This window comes from Boleophthalmus pectinirostris, unplaced genomic scaffold (assembly GCF_026225935.1).
Source record: "Boleophthalmus pectinirostris isolate CB_2022bp ecotype Guang Dong unplaced genomic scaffold, ASM2622593v1 HiC_scaffold_5, whole genome shotgun sequence".
Lineage (NCBI taxonomy): Eukaryota > Metazoa > Chordata > Actinopteri > Gobiiformes > Gobiidae > Boleophthalmus > Boleophthalmus pectinirostris.
Genome location: NW_026571404.1, coordinates 2,565,399 through 2,580,605, shown reverse-complemented (window position 1 = coordinate 2,580,605; position 15,207 = coordinate 2,565,399).

Below are 15,207 nucleotides of genomic sequence, written 5' to 3'. Positions count from 1 at the left end.
CGGGGAGCCTCGACCTGAGGAAGCGGTTTCCCTGGGAAGAACCAAATGCGCGGAGGACGGACGCTCAGAACAACATATAACAAACCAAACTGGACTCACGCTTCTGTCCAGATGCTGCACCACCTCGGAACCAGCCGTGGTTCTTGAGCGCAGAGAACCGGAGCAGCGCCCGGACCTGTAGTCCACAGCGCATTCTCACTTTCCCCGCACAGAACCAGCGCGCAGACGACTGAACGTACCCGCTCAGACTCAGTCCATCAAGCACTGGTCTTGCTCACCACCGTTTGGAACCAGCACATGGAGGACAGAGCCTCCGGACCATCTGACCAACGAGCTTGTAACAGACCAAGGACCAGACCCCAGCCCCGTCCTGAGGAGCTGTTGGCTGCTGCTGTTACCCGAACTCTGGGCTGATGCGGTGAGTTTGTACAAAGTTCTACATGTTGCTGTTTTATGAGTTCATGGTGATAATTTGAGATGAGGACGGCCCGCGGTATTAACAGGAACATCGGTGTTGATAACTGGAGTATCGCTGTTTTACCGGGGAAACAGAGACACGTCAATCGAACCAGTTTTGGTTCGTTTGCCGGTGTGAACGCGGACCAGACTGGAGTGTATTTGCTACATAATAACAATTTTAATGCCTGGTGCGGACCAAATAATCGAACTAGCGGTGTGAAAACGACCTTAGTTTAGTCCTGGTCTAGTGTCAGTCTAGTCCTTGTTTAGTCTCGGTCTAGTCCTGATTTAGTCTTGGTCTAGTCCTGGTTTAGTCCCGGTCTAGTCATTAAAAGATCAGATACAGGTCACATAGAGGCCAAAATGACAGTCTGAACGACACAGATCAGATTTTTTCAAATGTGACCCAGGACACTTGGACATGTGCTCCTGAAACTGATACATATCTGATCTTTTGACATGTGACTTCAGTCTGAACGGCCAAAGTGCATTCATCCACCTACACGTTATCAACAAGACACAAACGTCACTATTCTGCGCTGAAGTAGGAGAAAATTGTTAATGAACTCAGTGTGACTGAAGTGAAGCACATCTCCACTCACCACAAAACACCACGACCAAAAACCTGGTCCTTCTCCTTCTCAATCTCCTCCTTAAAACAAGTCAGTTGTTCATGTTCTGGCTCCGGTACGAGAGGAACTTTAAAATCTCCAGGTGCTCGATGCTGCGTCCATGTTTGGACAACTTCTGTAAACACAGAGACGCTCGCTGCGGTTGACGTCGTCGTGTCTCCAGTGTCACATGTGGGACACTTTTGGGCCGTTTAATGTTCACACTGGAGTCACATACAAGTCACATTTAACTGGAAATGTGAACGACCTCAAAAAAACATCAGATTTCACAAAAAAAATCCGAATTGAGCGTTAAGCCCTGCAGTCTGAACGTAGACTAAGTCGCAGGAAACACCCAAACCATGAAAAAAGTGCCACTTATGGTCCGAAAAATACAGTACATTCCCTTTAAAGGGATAGTTTGGGATTTTTGACATAAATCTGTATGGCATCCCCATGAGCAGTGTCGTGCATCAACACTGACTTACCCCCGACAGCGTCCGGTGAGCCAAGATACTGGCCGTTTTCGGTGCTGATGAAAGTCGTCCGGCAAGTTGTGCTGGGGACTGTATAATAAAGCGTTTTTCTTCTCAAAACAACATGTGTTCAAAAGAGTGATACATTTGCATCACAAAACCATCGTGGCCTAAAAAGTCAGACCTCATTATCGCTTGGCACTATTTTCTTTCCGTTCGTATCACTGCGCTGCCGCCAGCTGACAGCCGCGCCTGCTTCACTTTGTTTACTGCTCGGAATGTTAGCGACAACATGTCTGATTACGACACCGACAATAAAGACTTCGCCTTTACCACAAAGCCAATGGGAGATCTTTGTGAACCCGAATATACTGATGCCGAAATTCACCAGATGGATTTAGAACGAGCAGAGAGAGAGAGAAAAGACAGAGAAGTGGTACAAGTTGAACGAGTGAGCGACAATCACCATCACGTCATTTATAAACTCATATACAGCGAACATAGAGCCTCCACTGTGACTGAAGCACGGACGACTAATAGAAACATGGAATCAAAACAATCAAACATTTACAATAGTAATAACAGTCGACTTATAAAGTTAGGTTTTGTAGAAGCTTCACTGGTGATATGACACTGAGTGATTTACAGCTGATTCTTGAGCCTGTTCTCTTGTAAACACAGCGGCACTTCTTCGTTCTTACCTGGTTTGGTTTCCACATTGAAGCCTGAGGAAAGAAGCCAAAGTTTCCTCAGCGCAAAGTCTGTGACAGGAAAACGGTGACACGTGCGTGGAGATTCAGCCAAACTTTTGTTGTTACAGCCTGGATAATCAAGAGTCGGCACCATTTTTCTTATACAAGCTCATATACTTATGGCTCTAGCTCTCACGTTCGCTCTCTCACGTCGTGGCGTCTGCGCATGTAAACACTGCCGAACAACTGCACAAAGTGATGGATTCGTGCGCGGCTGTCACCTGGCGGCAGCGCGCAGTGATTCGAACGGAAAGAAAAAAGTGCCAAGCGATAATGAGGTCTGACTTTTTAGGCCACGATGGTTTTGTGATGCAAATGTATCACTCTTTTGAACACATGTTGTTTTGAGAAGAAACTGTCTTTATTATACTGTCCCAGGCCAACTTGCTGGACGACTTTCTTCAGCACCGAAAACGGCCAGTATCTCGGCTCACCGGACGCTGTCGGGGGTGAGTCAGTGTTGATGCACGACACTGCTCACGGGGACGACATACAGATTTATGTCAAAAATCCCGAACTATCCCTTTAACAGCGCAGACGGCGTACAGAGCACCTGGTGTGGGGGAGAGGGGTCAGCTGCTCCTCCCCCCACAGCCCCAGAGCCCCGCAGAGGACGCACCGGGTCGGGACAACTTCAACTTACACCCAGAAGAATCGGACGCGGAGACGGAGACGTCAGGAGCTGCTCAAACAGGTGAGTGTGTGTTTGTGGATCCGAGTCTCTGTCAGTCTGCGCCGTGTCCGTCCAGCGTAGACGCCCAAAACCGGGTCAGTGCCTGCTCCATATTTTGCTCCGTAACATTTGAGGTGCCAATCTAGTTGTAGAAGCACTTTTTTTTTTTTTTTTTGCCAATCAAAGACGCTGAAATCTGGGAAGCTGGTAAAATTTAAAACACGCCAAATCATCTTTAAAGCGAAACTCAAACTGCTCCCTGAAAACATTCACAAACTGTTCTGCACCAGTGAACTCAAATACAACCTGAGAAGTCAAATGAATTTTAAAAAACAATTCAAACAATGTGGAGGAGACTTATGGATTAGTTTAGACGACCATATCAAAGCTTGGACTAACTTGGTGCACTTGAAAAAACAACATAAACATCAAATCTTACAGAAATACCTAGAAGAATAGATCCACTGTCTTCACAAGCAAATAAATTTTGCGTTTTCTTTGTCATTATTATTAGTTTGTACGACCATGAACGGAAACAAAAACTGGCATCTTTAAAAAATGAAGATAAGAACTAAAAAAAAAAGAAAAAAGAAAAAAGTGATTGTATTTCTGTTCAAGGGGCAGTGTTGTGGAGTAACAGATTACATGTACCAGAGTTACGTAATCAGAGTACAAATGATGAGTAACTGTATTCAGTTACAGTTACTGTTTCAGTGAGTGGTAATTAGATTACAGTTACTTTGTTGAAATAAATGGATTACACAGAGGGATTTTCCTGTTTTCACATTTTGGGCTATATCCCCCTTTTTTTTTTTTTTTTTTTGTAATTCCACTCATTGCCGGACACTAAACCAGGTCTAAACCAGGTTTAAAACCAGGTCTAAAACCAGGTTTAAAACCAGGTCTAAACCAGGTTTAAAACCAGGTCTAAACCAGGTATAAAACCAGGTCTAAACCAGGTCTAAACCAGGTCTAAACCAGGTTTAAAACCAGGTCTAAAACCAGGTCTAAAACCAGGTCTAAAACCAGGTCTAAAACCAGGTCTAAACCAGGTCTAAAACCAGGTCTAAAACCAGGTCTAAAACCAGGTCTAAAACCAGGTCTTAAAACCAGGTTTAAAACCAGGTCTAAAACCAGATCTAAAACCAGGACTAAACCCGGTTTAAAACCAGGAATAAAACCAGATCTAAACCAGGTCTAAACCAGGTCTAAACCAGGTCTAAACTAGGTCTAAACCAGGTCTAAACCAGGTCTAAAACAAGGTCTAAACCAGGTCTAAACCGGGTCTAAAACCAGGTCTAAGCCAGATCTAAACTTGGTCTAAACTAGGTCTAAAACAAGTCTAAAACCAGGTCAAAACCGGGTCTAAACCGGGTCTAAACTAGGTCTAAACTAGGACTAAACTAGGACTAAAACAGGATTTAATGACTGAATTGTGCATTAAATTTTGTTTGTTTTAATTTATATTTTGTCTCTCATATTTACAGTAAGTCGTAAGTGAAATTGTAAATGCAAAATAACAGGGTTTGGCTTTATAAATACTTTTAACTTCAGCCTAAACCCTTTCGGTTCATGGGGGTGGAGTATATGTTTAGTTTTTATTTTGTTTTGTAGTGCTGCAAAAGTACAGAATAAAACTACTAAGTAAAATAAATAAAAATAAATAGTTTCCATTAAATCCATTTAAAGATCCATTTAATCGTTCAGTCCTGGTTTAGTCCTGGTTTAGTCCTGGTTTAGTCCTGGTTTAGTCCTGGTTTAGTCCTGGTTTCTGGTTTAGTCCTGGTTCAGTCCTGGTTCCTGGTTTAGTCCTGGTTTAGTCCTGGTTTAGTCCTGGTTCAGTCCTGGTTCAGTCCTGGTTTAGTCCTGGTTTAGTCCTGGTTTAGTCCTGGTTCAGTTAGTCCTGGTTTAGTCCTGGTTTAGTCTCCTGGTTCAGTTCTGGTTTAGTCCTGGTTCAGTTCTGGTTTAGTCCTGGTTCAGTCCTGGTTTAGTCCTGGTTTCAGTCCTGGTTTAGTCCTGGTTTAGTCCCTGGTTTAGTCCTGGTTCCTGGTTCAGTTCTGGTTTAGTCCTGGTTTAGTCCTGGTTTAGTTTAGTCCCTGGTTTAGTCAGTCCTGGTTCAGTCCTGGTTAGTCCTGGTTTAGTCCTGGTTTAGTCAGTTCTGGTTTAGTCCTGGTTCAGTTCTGGTTTAGTCCTGGTTCAGTTCTGGTTTAGTCCTGGTTTAGTCCCTGGTTTAGTCCTGGTTCAGTTCCTGGTTTAGTCCTGGTTTAGTCCTGGTTCAGTCCTGGTTTAGTCCTGGTTTAGTCAGTTCTGGTTTAGTCCTGGTTTAGTCCTGGGTTTAGTCCTGGTTCAGTTCTGGTTTAGTCCTGGTTTAGTCCTGGTTTAGTCCTGGTTCAGTTCTGGTTTAGTCCTGGTTTAGTCCCTGGTTTAGTCCTGGTTCAGTCCTGGTTCAGTCCTGGTTTAGTCCTGGTTTAGTCCCTGGTTTAGTCCTGGTTCAGTTCTGGTTTAGTCCTGGTTTAGTCCCTGGTTTAGTCCTGGTTCAGTCCTGGTTCAGTAGTCTGGTTTAGTAGTCCTGGTTTAGTCCCTGGTTTAGTCCTGGTTCAGTCCTGGTTTTAGTCCTGGTTTAGTCCTGGTTCAGTTCTGGTTTAGTCCTGGTTTAGTCCCTGGTTTAGTCCTGGTTTAGTCCTGGTTTGTCCTGGTTTAGTCCTGGTTTAGTCCTGGTTCAGTCCTGGTTTAGTCCTGGTTTAGTCCTGGGTTTAGTCCTGGTTCAGATCTGGTTTAGTCCTGGTTTAGTCCTGGTTTAGTCCTGGTTCAGTTCTGGTTTAGTCCTGGTTCAGTCTGGTTTAGTCCTTTTAGTCCTGGTTTAGTCTGGTTTAGTCCTGGTTTAGTCCCTGGTTCCTGTCCTGGTTTAGTCCTGGTTTAGTCCTGGTTCAGTTCTGGTTTAGTCCTGGTTTAGTCAGTTCCTGGTTTAGTCCTGGTTTCAGTTCTGGTTTAGTCCTGGTTTAGTCCCTGGTTTAGTCCTGGTTTCAGTCCTGGTTTAGTTTAGTCCTGGTTTAGTCCTGGTTTAGTCCTGGTTTAGTCCTGGTTCAGTTCTGGTTTAGTCCTGGTTCAGTCCTGGTTTAGTCCTGGTTCAGTCCTGGTTTAGTCCTGGTTTAGTCCTGGTTTAGTCCCTGGTTTAGTCCTGGTTCAGTCCTGGTTTAGTCCTGGTTTAGTCCTGGTTCAGTCCTGGTTCAGTTCCTGGTTTAGTCCTGGTTAGTCCCTGGTTCAGTTCTGGTTTAGTCCTGGTTCCTGGTTTAGTCAGTTCTGGTTTAGTCCTGGTTTAGTCCCTGGTTCAGTCCTGGTTTAGTCCTGGTTCAGTCCTGGTTCAGTTCTGGTTTAGTCCTGGTTTAGTCCCTGGTTCAGTTCTGGTTTAGTCCTGGTTCAGTTCTGGTTTAGTCCTGGTTTAGTCCCTGGTTTAGTCCTGGTTCAGTTCTGGTTTAGTCCTGGTTTAGTCCCTGGTTCAGTCCCTGGTTTAGTCCTGGTTCAGTTCTGGTTTAGTCCTGGTTTAGTCCCTGGTTCAGTCCATATTCGGTGCAAAAGTTCAGCACCTTCGCTCTGATTGTTATTTGAAAATGAGCGACAGTGTTTTTGTTGAGCGTTAAAGTTGTGGAAGAGTCGTGTCATGTTTTTGAAGGCAGCAAACTTCATCTGACGTCCAAAGCTGATGACATCAGTGTTGTTCTTGAGTAAGACAAATGTTGCTCAAATACATGGAGGAAAAAAACAGGTCAAGACTCTTTAAATCAAACCTCTTCTGTCAAATCGACTTCTCAGAGAAAAAAATAAAATATCGGCATTGAGCGTTAAGCTCTGCAGTCTGAACGGAGACTAAAGGTCATATAGAGGCTTTGCACCGTCACGTGACCCCATGGCAACGGTACCTACGCCGCCATGACACCGGGCAACACTATCCTGTTGACTTCAGCAACATCGGAGAAACATGGGCAGGTTTTGTTGTGTACAACCACTGTAGGCTGATAGGTTCTTTACTTATATTATAGTATTGATAATGATGACAATAATAATAAAAATATTAAATATTAAATGATAAAATAACACTAATAATATAAATATTATAAAATACATCCATCCATCCGTCCATCCATTTTCGTCCGCTTATCCGGGGCCGGGTCGCGGGGGGAGCAGCCTAAGCAGGGACTCCCAGACTTCCTTCACCCCAGACACGTCCTCCAGCTCCTCCAGGGGGACCCCGAGGCGTTCCCAGGCCAGCCGAGAGACATAGTCCCTCCAGTGTGTCCTGGGTCTTCCCCGGGGCCTCCTCCCGGCGGGACATGCCCGGAACACCTCCCGAGGGAGGCGCCCAGGAGGCATCCGGAACAGATGCCCGAGCCTCAACTGGCTCCTCTCGACGTGGAGGAGCAGCGGCTCTACTCCGAGCTCCTCCCGTGTGACTGAGCTCCTCACCCTGTCTCTAAGGGAGACGCCCAGACGCCCTGCGGAGGAAACTCATTTCGAGCGCTTGTATCCGCGATCTCGTCCTTTCGGTCACTACCCAGAGCTCATGACCATAGGTGAGAGTAGGAACGAAGACTGACCGGTAAATCGAGAGCTTCGCCTTTCGACTCAGCTCCTCTTCACCACAACGGTCCGATACAGCGACCGCATCACTGCCGAAGCTGCACCGATCCGCCTGTCAATCTCACGTTCCGTCCTTCCCTCACTCGTGAACAAGACCCCGAGATACTTGAACTCCTCCACTTGAGGCAAAGACTCCCCACCCACCCGGAGAGGGCAAGCCACCTTTTTCCGGTCGAGAACCATGGCCTCGGACTTGGAAGAGCTGATCTTCATCCCAGCCACTTCACACTCGGCTGCAAACCGCCCCAGTGCACATTGCAGGTCCTGGTTCGATGAAGCCAACAGGACAACATCGTCCGCAAACAGCAGAGATGAAATCCTGTGGTCCCCAAACCGGACCCCCTCCGGCCCCTGACTGCGCCTAGAAATTCTGTCCATAAATACAATGAACAGAACCGGTGACAAAGGGCAGCCCTGGCGGAGTCCAACATGCACCGGGAACAGGTCTGACTTACTGCCGGCAATGAACACAGCTCCTGCTCCGGTCATACAGGGACCGGACAGCCCTTAGCAAAGGGCCCCGGACCCCATACTCCCAGAGCACCCCCCACAGGACACCACGAGGGACACGGTCGAATGCCTTCTCCAGATCCACAAAACACATGTGGACTGGTTGGGCAAACTCCCATGAACCCTCGAGCACCGATGGAGAGTGTAGAGCTGGTCCAGTGTTCCACGGCCAGGACGAAAACCACACTGCTCCTCCTGAATCCGAGGTTCGACTATCGGCCGGATTCTCCTCTCCAGTACCCTGGCATAGACCTTACCGGGAAGGCTGAGAAGTGTGATCCCCCTATAGTTGGAACACACCCTCCGGTCCCCCTTCTTATACAGAGGGACCACCACCCCGGTTTGCCAGTCCAGAGGTACTGTCCCCGACCGCCACGCGATGTTGAAGAGGCGTGTCAGCCAAGACCCACAACATCCAGAGACTTCAGGTACTCAGGACGGATCTCATCCAACCCCGGAGCCTTGCCACCAAGGAGCTTGCCAACCACCTCAGTGACTTCGGCCAGGGTGATGGATGAGTCCGCCTCCGAGTCCCCAGCCTCGGCCTCCTCCTCGGAGACGTGACGGTGGGATTGAGGAGATCCTCAAAGTATTCCTTCCACCGCCGGACAACGTCCCCAGTCGAGGTCAACAGCTCTCCCCCCGCACTGTAAACAGTGTTGGTGAAGAACTGCTTCCCCCTCCTGAGGCGCCGGACGGTTTGCCAGAATCTCTTTGAGGCCGTCCGATAGTCCTTCTCCATGGCCTCCCCGAACTCCTCCCAGCTCCGAGTTTTTGCCTCCGTGACCACACGGGCTGCAGCACGCTTGGCCCGCCGGTACCTGTCAGCTGCCTCAGGAGTCCCCCGAGCCAACAAGGTCCGATAGGACTCCTTCTTCAGCTTGACAGCATCCCTTACTTCCGGTGTCCACCACCGGGTTCTGGGGTTGCCGCCGCGACAGGCACCACAGACCTTACGCCCACAGCTCCGAGCAGCTGCATTGACAATAGAGGCCGAGAATGAAGCCCACTCGGACTCCATAACTCCAGCCTCCCCCGGAATCCGGGAGAAGTCCTCCCGGAGGTGCGAGTTGAAAGGTCCCTCTGACAGAGGGCTCCGCCAGACGTTCCCAACAGACCCTCACTACACGCTTGGGCCTGCCAGGTCTTTCCGGCTTCCTCCTCCGCCAGCGAACCCAACTCACGACCAGGTGGTGATCAGTTGACAGCTCAGCCCCTCTCTTCACCCGAGTGTCCAAGACACGCGGCCGGAGATCAGATGACACGACGACAAAGTCGATCATCGACCTCCGGCCTAGGGTGTCCTGGTGCCACGTGCACTTATGGACACCCTTGTGCTCGAACATGGTGTTTGTTATGGACAAACCGTGACTAGCACAGAAGTCCAATAACAAAACACCACTCGGGTTCAGATCAGGGAGGCCGTTCCTCCCAATCACCCCTCTCCAAGTGTCACTGTCGTTGCCCACGTGGGCGTTGAAGTCCCCCAGGAGAACAACGGAGTCCCCGGTCGGTGCACTGTCTAGTACCCCTCCCAAGGACTCCAAGAAGGCCGGGTACTCTGCACTGCTGTTCGGCCCGTAGGCCGACACCACAGTGAGAGACCTGTCCCCGACCCGAAGGCGCAGGGACGCGACCCTCTCGTTCACCGGGGTGAACTCCAACACACAGCGACTGAGCTGTGGGGCAATGAGCCCACACCACCTCGCCGCCGCTCCCCGCGGCCAACGCCAGAGAAATGGAGAGTCCAGCCCCTCTCAAGGAGTTGGGTTCCAGAGCCCAAACTGTGCGTGGAGGTGAGGCCGACTATATCTAGTCGGTAACGCTCAACCTCCCGCACAAGCTCAGGCTCCTTCCCCCCCAGCGAGGTGACATTCCATGTCCCCAGAGCCACAGTCTCCATGTCCGGAGATCCGGTCGCCGAGGCCCCCGCCGTCGACTGCTGCCCAGATCTCTCTGCACCGGCCCCATATGGATCCTCCTGCGGGTGGTGGGCCCACGTGAGGACGGCCCCACGTCGCTCCTTCGGGCTGAGCCCGGCCGAGCCCCGTGGGGGGAGGCTCGGCCACCAGGCGCTCGCTGGCGAGCACCCACCCCAGGCCTGGCTCCAGGGTGAGGCCCCGGTGACGCCAATCCGGGCGACGTAACTGGCCTTGCTCGTACACTCATCATAGGGGCTTCTGAACCGTTCTTCGTCTGACCCGTCCCCCCGGACCTGTTTGCCTTGGGTGACCCTACCAGGGGCATGAAGCCCCCGACAACATAGCTCCCGGGATCATTCGGGCACTCAAACCCCTCCACCACGATAAGGTGACGGTTCAAGGAGGGGTATAAAATACATATATATATATATTTAAAAAAATGATGATACAGACTATAAATATTAATAAATTATTATTAATTTTATTATTAATAAAATATTGGTAACAGAAATAATGGAAACATTATGGTTATGATGTTTTGTTTTGTTTTTTTGCCTGTATCATGTCCTGTCTTTGTGCACCTGTTTTCTCTGCCTCCAAGTGACTCCAGTCTTGCTGTTGGTTGATGTGTTCTACTTGAAGGCCGCGCCCAGGCTTTGTTTTTAATCAAGCCCTGATGAAGACCAGTTAAGGTCGAAACATGTTGGCTTTGGCCATTCAAATAAAGGCCTTTCAATTATATTTTTCCTCGTGCGATGTGTTTACTTTTTCTACTGTTTTGGAGTGTCTGGAATCTGTTGTGTCTTGAGGTTTTGTTGTGTATTTGGTTCTAGATCAGAGGTGTTCACACTTTTCCATCATGTGAGCTACTTACAAAATGAACAAGTCAAAATGATCGACCTAATACAAAGTCAAACAAACTGCACTGAAACACTCTGTGCCCTTTTTTGGACCCTCCCCCACAGTTTGAGAACCTCTTCTTTAAGAGAACTTCCTCTGGCACTTTACACAAAACTGTGAAAAAAGTGAAGGAAGATTTTTAAACCTGTTTTTTAAAGTTCCAAACTGGAGTTTCATTCTTTTCTGGTTTTGCAGTGATATTTACCAGCCTCTGCACGTTTACCAAACCAAACGCACATCGTGACAAACACAGATGCATTTGTCACTTTTGTTAGACAAACTTCAGCCAAATGTGGCAAATCCGTGTATCATTCATTCATTCGTTTTTCAATATAAAACCAAAAATAAAATAATGAAAAAACAACAGTTTTCTTCACTATTTGTCTCCAAAACCAAAATGAAAAAAACAGATAACGATTAGTTTTTTCAGTTTTCGAATTTGAGTTATAAATTAAAAATTGAAAAAATGGATAACGACCGTTTCCCGTTTATGTGACTTCCGTGACTGTGTTCAGTTCGTACCAGGTGCAAAAGTCCGGCATCGCAGTCACGGAATCACTTAACGGGAAACGGTTGTTCTCCGTTTTTTCCATTCTTCATTTAAACACAAAATTGAAAACTAAAAAAACAAATCGTTATGTGTTTTTTAATTTTGGTTTTGGAGACAAATAGTGAAGAAAACTGTTGTTTTTTCATTTTCTTATTTTTGGTTTTATATTGAAAAATGAATGAACGAATGATACATGGATTGTGGCAGTAGGTCTGTTCTGTAGATCCGCTCTATGCTGTAGACCTGCTTTGTGCCAACACTGGAACACAAATTTAGACTGGTTTTTGCTTCACGTTTGGTCTTGCTCTTCTAATCAGCCGCACTGTGGGAGGGGCTTGTGTTGGCTGTACGCAGGAAGGAGCGAGAGCGTGAAAAGGCGAGGGGCGGCGTGCTGACGTGAGGCAGGTGAACAGGTAGGATGTTTAGGAAGTTGAACCTGCCCTGTGATGCACGCTGGTACACGAGGGCACACGCTGTCGCAGACGAGCCGTGCATAGGGAGCGTGTGTGTTTGTGATGCGCCGTAGAGTCTCCGCGGGTTTCAAATGAGCGCACAGGCTGCACTGAGACGCCCCACACGCTCCTGCACCCGCTACAAGTTTATTACCAACAGCAGCGGCCGCAATGAAATATGATCACACTTGTTGAGTGTCAGACCTCGAGTGAGAGACAAGACCGAGTCCAAACACGATCGAGTCCGAGACGAGACACGGCGATCTACCCACACGACCTTGGCGATCGACTGGTAGATCGCGATCGACGTATTGAGCACCTCTGATCTAAACGAAAAACACCTCTGATAAAATATTTTGTTGTTTTTACCCGGTTTTGTGTGTCAAACGTGCGAATGAAACAAAACACAACTCCAGGTCTGTTTGTGACGAGGAAACGACATTAGAACAGATCAGAAAATAGTGTAATATGAGCTCTTTAAGAATGAATCCACATTAGTTGTTATCAGTGTCTGGAATGTTCCGCAGTGTGACTTTAAACAGCTCCAATACTGGTTTTATAGCTCAAAAACACCTTGAAAAACAGGCTTCTCCGCAGATCTGACCTGTATCTGGGTCCGGTTTGGTCTAGATAGTTCCATAGAAAGCTCGAATGCCACACTGTGAAAGATTCCAGGTGAAGCATTAACATTTCAGTGGAGAAAAGTTACACAGTGCACCTATTATTGGCAGTGGTCCCGGACTGACTGGAGGACAGACTTCGGAGTGGCTGGCTCACTGTTGTTTTCTCTCCGGACACGCAGCAGCTCAGCGTGGTTCTGTTTGCTTTGGTCCAGTGAAAAACACAGCTGCTTTGGAAATGCGGCGTGTGTGGCCTCTCGTTATATATATAAAAAAAGAATAGTGTGAGCACTTTAAATGTGTGTAAACCACTTAAAGAGCTCATATTCCTCTCTTTTCTGATCTGTTGTTGTTGTTTCAGACCTGGAGTTGTGTTTCGTTTCATTCACACATGTTTAACGCACAAACCCTGCACATTTAGGCCGAGTTCTTCTCTCAAACTGAAAACACTGAAAATGTTTTTAAACTTCAAACACCTCCCCTGGAACTGCAGACCTGCACTGAACTGAATGTGAAAGGGGATGTTCAAAACTTGAAATCTACAAAAAAAAAAAAGCTTAAGTTTGGCTCTTGTGGATTTTAAACTGGGTTTATTTAGGCAACATTTATTGTTATTCTGACTCTTTACATGATATGTCATAGGACTAAAGCAGGTCTAAATCAGGACTAAACCAGGACTGAAAAAGGACTAAACCAGGACTAAAACAGATGTAAACCATGTGTAAAACAGGACTAAACCAGAACTGAACCAGGACTGAGTGTCGGGACTCGGTCTCTATCTCTCTCCCTCACTCGACCCCAAGATTAGTCCTGGTTTATTTATTTTATGCTGAAGTACAGCCAAATATGCACATTTTTTTACCCTATGCACACGCAGATTTTTGAAAGTTTCGTTTTCAGCCGCTGTCAAACTCCCACGAGTCTGAACGCGACATGAAGAGAAAAAAAGTGAGAGAAACAGAAAACACGACTTCCAATATGGATCAGGCTCCCGTCGTTCGCTTCAAAGAGCCGGATCTAAGAGCCGCTTCGTTCGTGACCGACCATCACTACAAGCGAGTAAATAAACAATCACTATTAGCCTTTAGCCGTAAATGCTGCGCGCAATTATATGTGCAAATTTCATCATTCACACGTCTGTTCACAGCTCATTTACATCAATGCAGGTCCAGTAACAAATGTACGACCAATATAATCACTTTACAACAGACCAACAGAAAACAGACTCCAGCTACAGCAGATCATCACTAAACAATAAACAAAACCAGCTTCAAAGTCGACGTATTTCCAACACTCAGCCTCACACAGGCTCCTCCCACATCACAAGTCTGAACTAATAAATGTCCTTTTAATCCAGACTCAAACCGATTGTCCGTAAAAAGAAAATAATCTCAGTGTTTGGATCTGTGTCTGTGAGTGTAAACAAACACACGTGACTCTGTGGTGTGTTCAGGGACAGTACGACACACATACACACAAATGACTCCACAGATAAATACTGATGTGGAGCCACATATTAGAGCATTTATTTGTCTGTAAATTGGATTAAATGAACATAATGTAGAGAGTCTAAGCTTTAGAACAACGTATCACATGCCCACATGAAATATCGGCCAACCGATATATCGGTCAGGTTCTAGTTAACATCACTGCAGCATCACGTCCTGAACAGAACTTTCACTGTTTCAGGCTTCATTTACACATGTTACAAAAGGAGAAAGAGCTCATGGGGCTTTGAGATCACGTCAGGAGATAAATCCTCATTGGTCCAGCGTTAAAAACGGGCATCCACACGGCACCAAAGGGACCCGTGACCCATGACTCAATGCCCTGTCGCCCCTGCATTAACAGATGTACAGTACACACACACACACACACACACATTTCCCTTAGATTTTGTTTCTTTTTCATCTCTCTTCAGTTTGTGGAGTATAAAAAAACTCTTAACCTGAAATATAAAACCCAACCTCACACAGCAGACGGGTTCTCTTTAAACTCTGGAGGATCCATCTTGGCGCCCGCTGTCGTCATGACACTCTCTGTTTTGCGATGTCTCACTCTGAGCTGGTTCTATCGCAGATGTCATCACAACATTTTACAGGTCAATAATATTTAATACAGACGTGGGAAGGTAAAAGGAGTAGAGTTGAACTGCAGATGTTTGTTGTAATAGAGCGTGATCTTTGGTCTTGTGACTAGACCAAAGAGCAGAGGTGCTCAATACGTTGATCCTGATCTACCAGTCGATCGCCAAGGTCGTGTGGGTAGATCGCCGTGTCTCGTCTCGGACTCGATCGCGTTTGGACTCGGTCTTGTCTCTCACTCGAGGTCTGACACTCAACAAGTGTGATCATATTTCATTCCGGCCGCTGCTGTTGGTAATAAACTTGTAGCGGGTGCAGGAGTGCTGAAATTGTATTTTTCTTAAAGTTTCAGGTTGTTCATAATATTATAATATTTTGTAAAACAAAGAGTTCATCAGTTATAAAAGATTTCTGTAATAGATTTGCGTTTCCCTGCAAAAATATTTGAACTTATTGTTATTTTTAAGGTTTATATGCCATGAGTTTTCTGATCCGGACACTTTAGGATCAAAGTAGGTTGGATACGGACCAAAATGCGTTTGACTCCCCTGACGTAATTGATG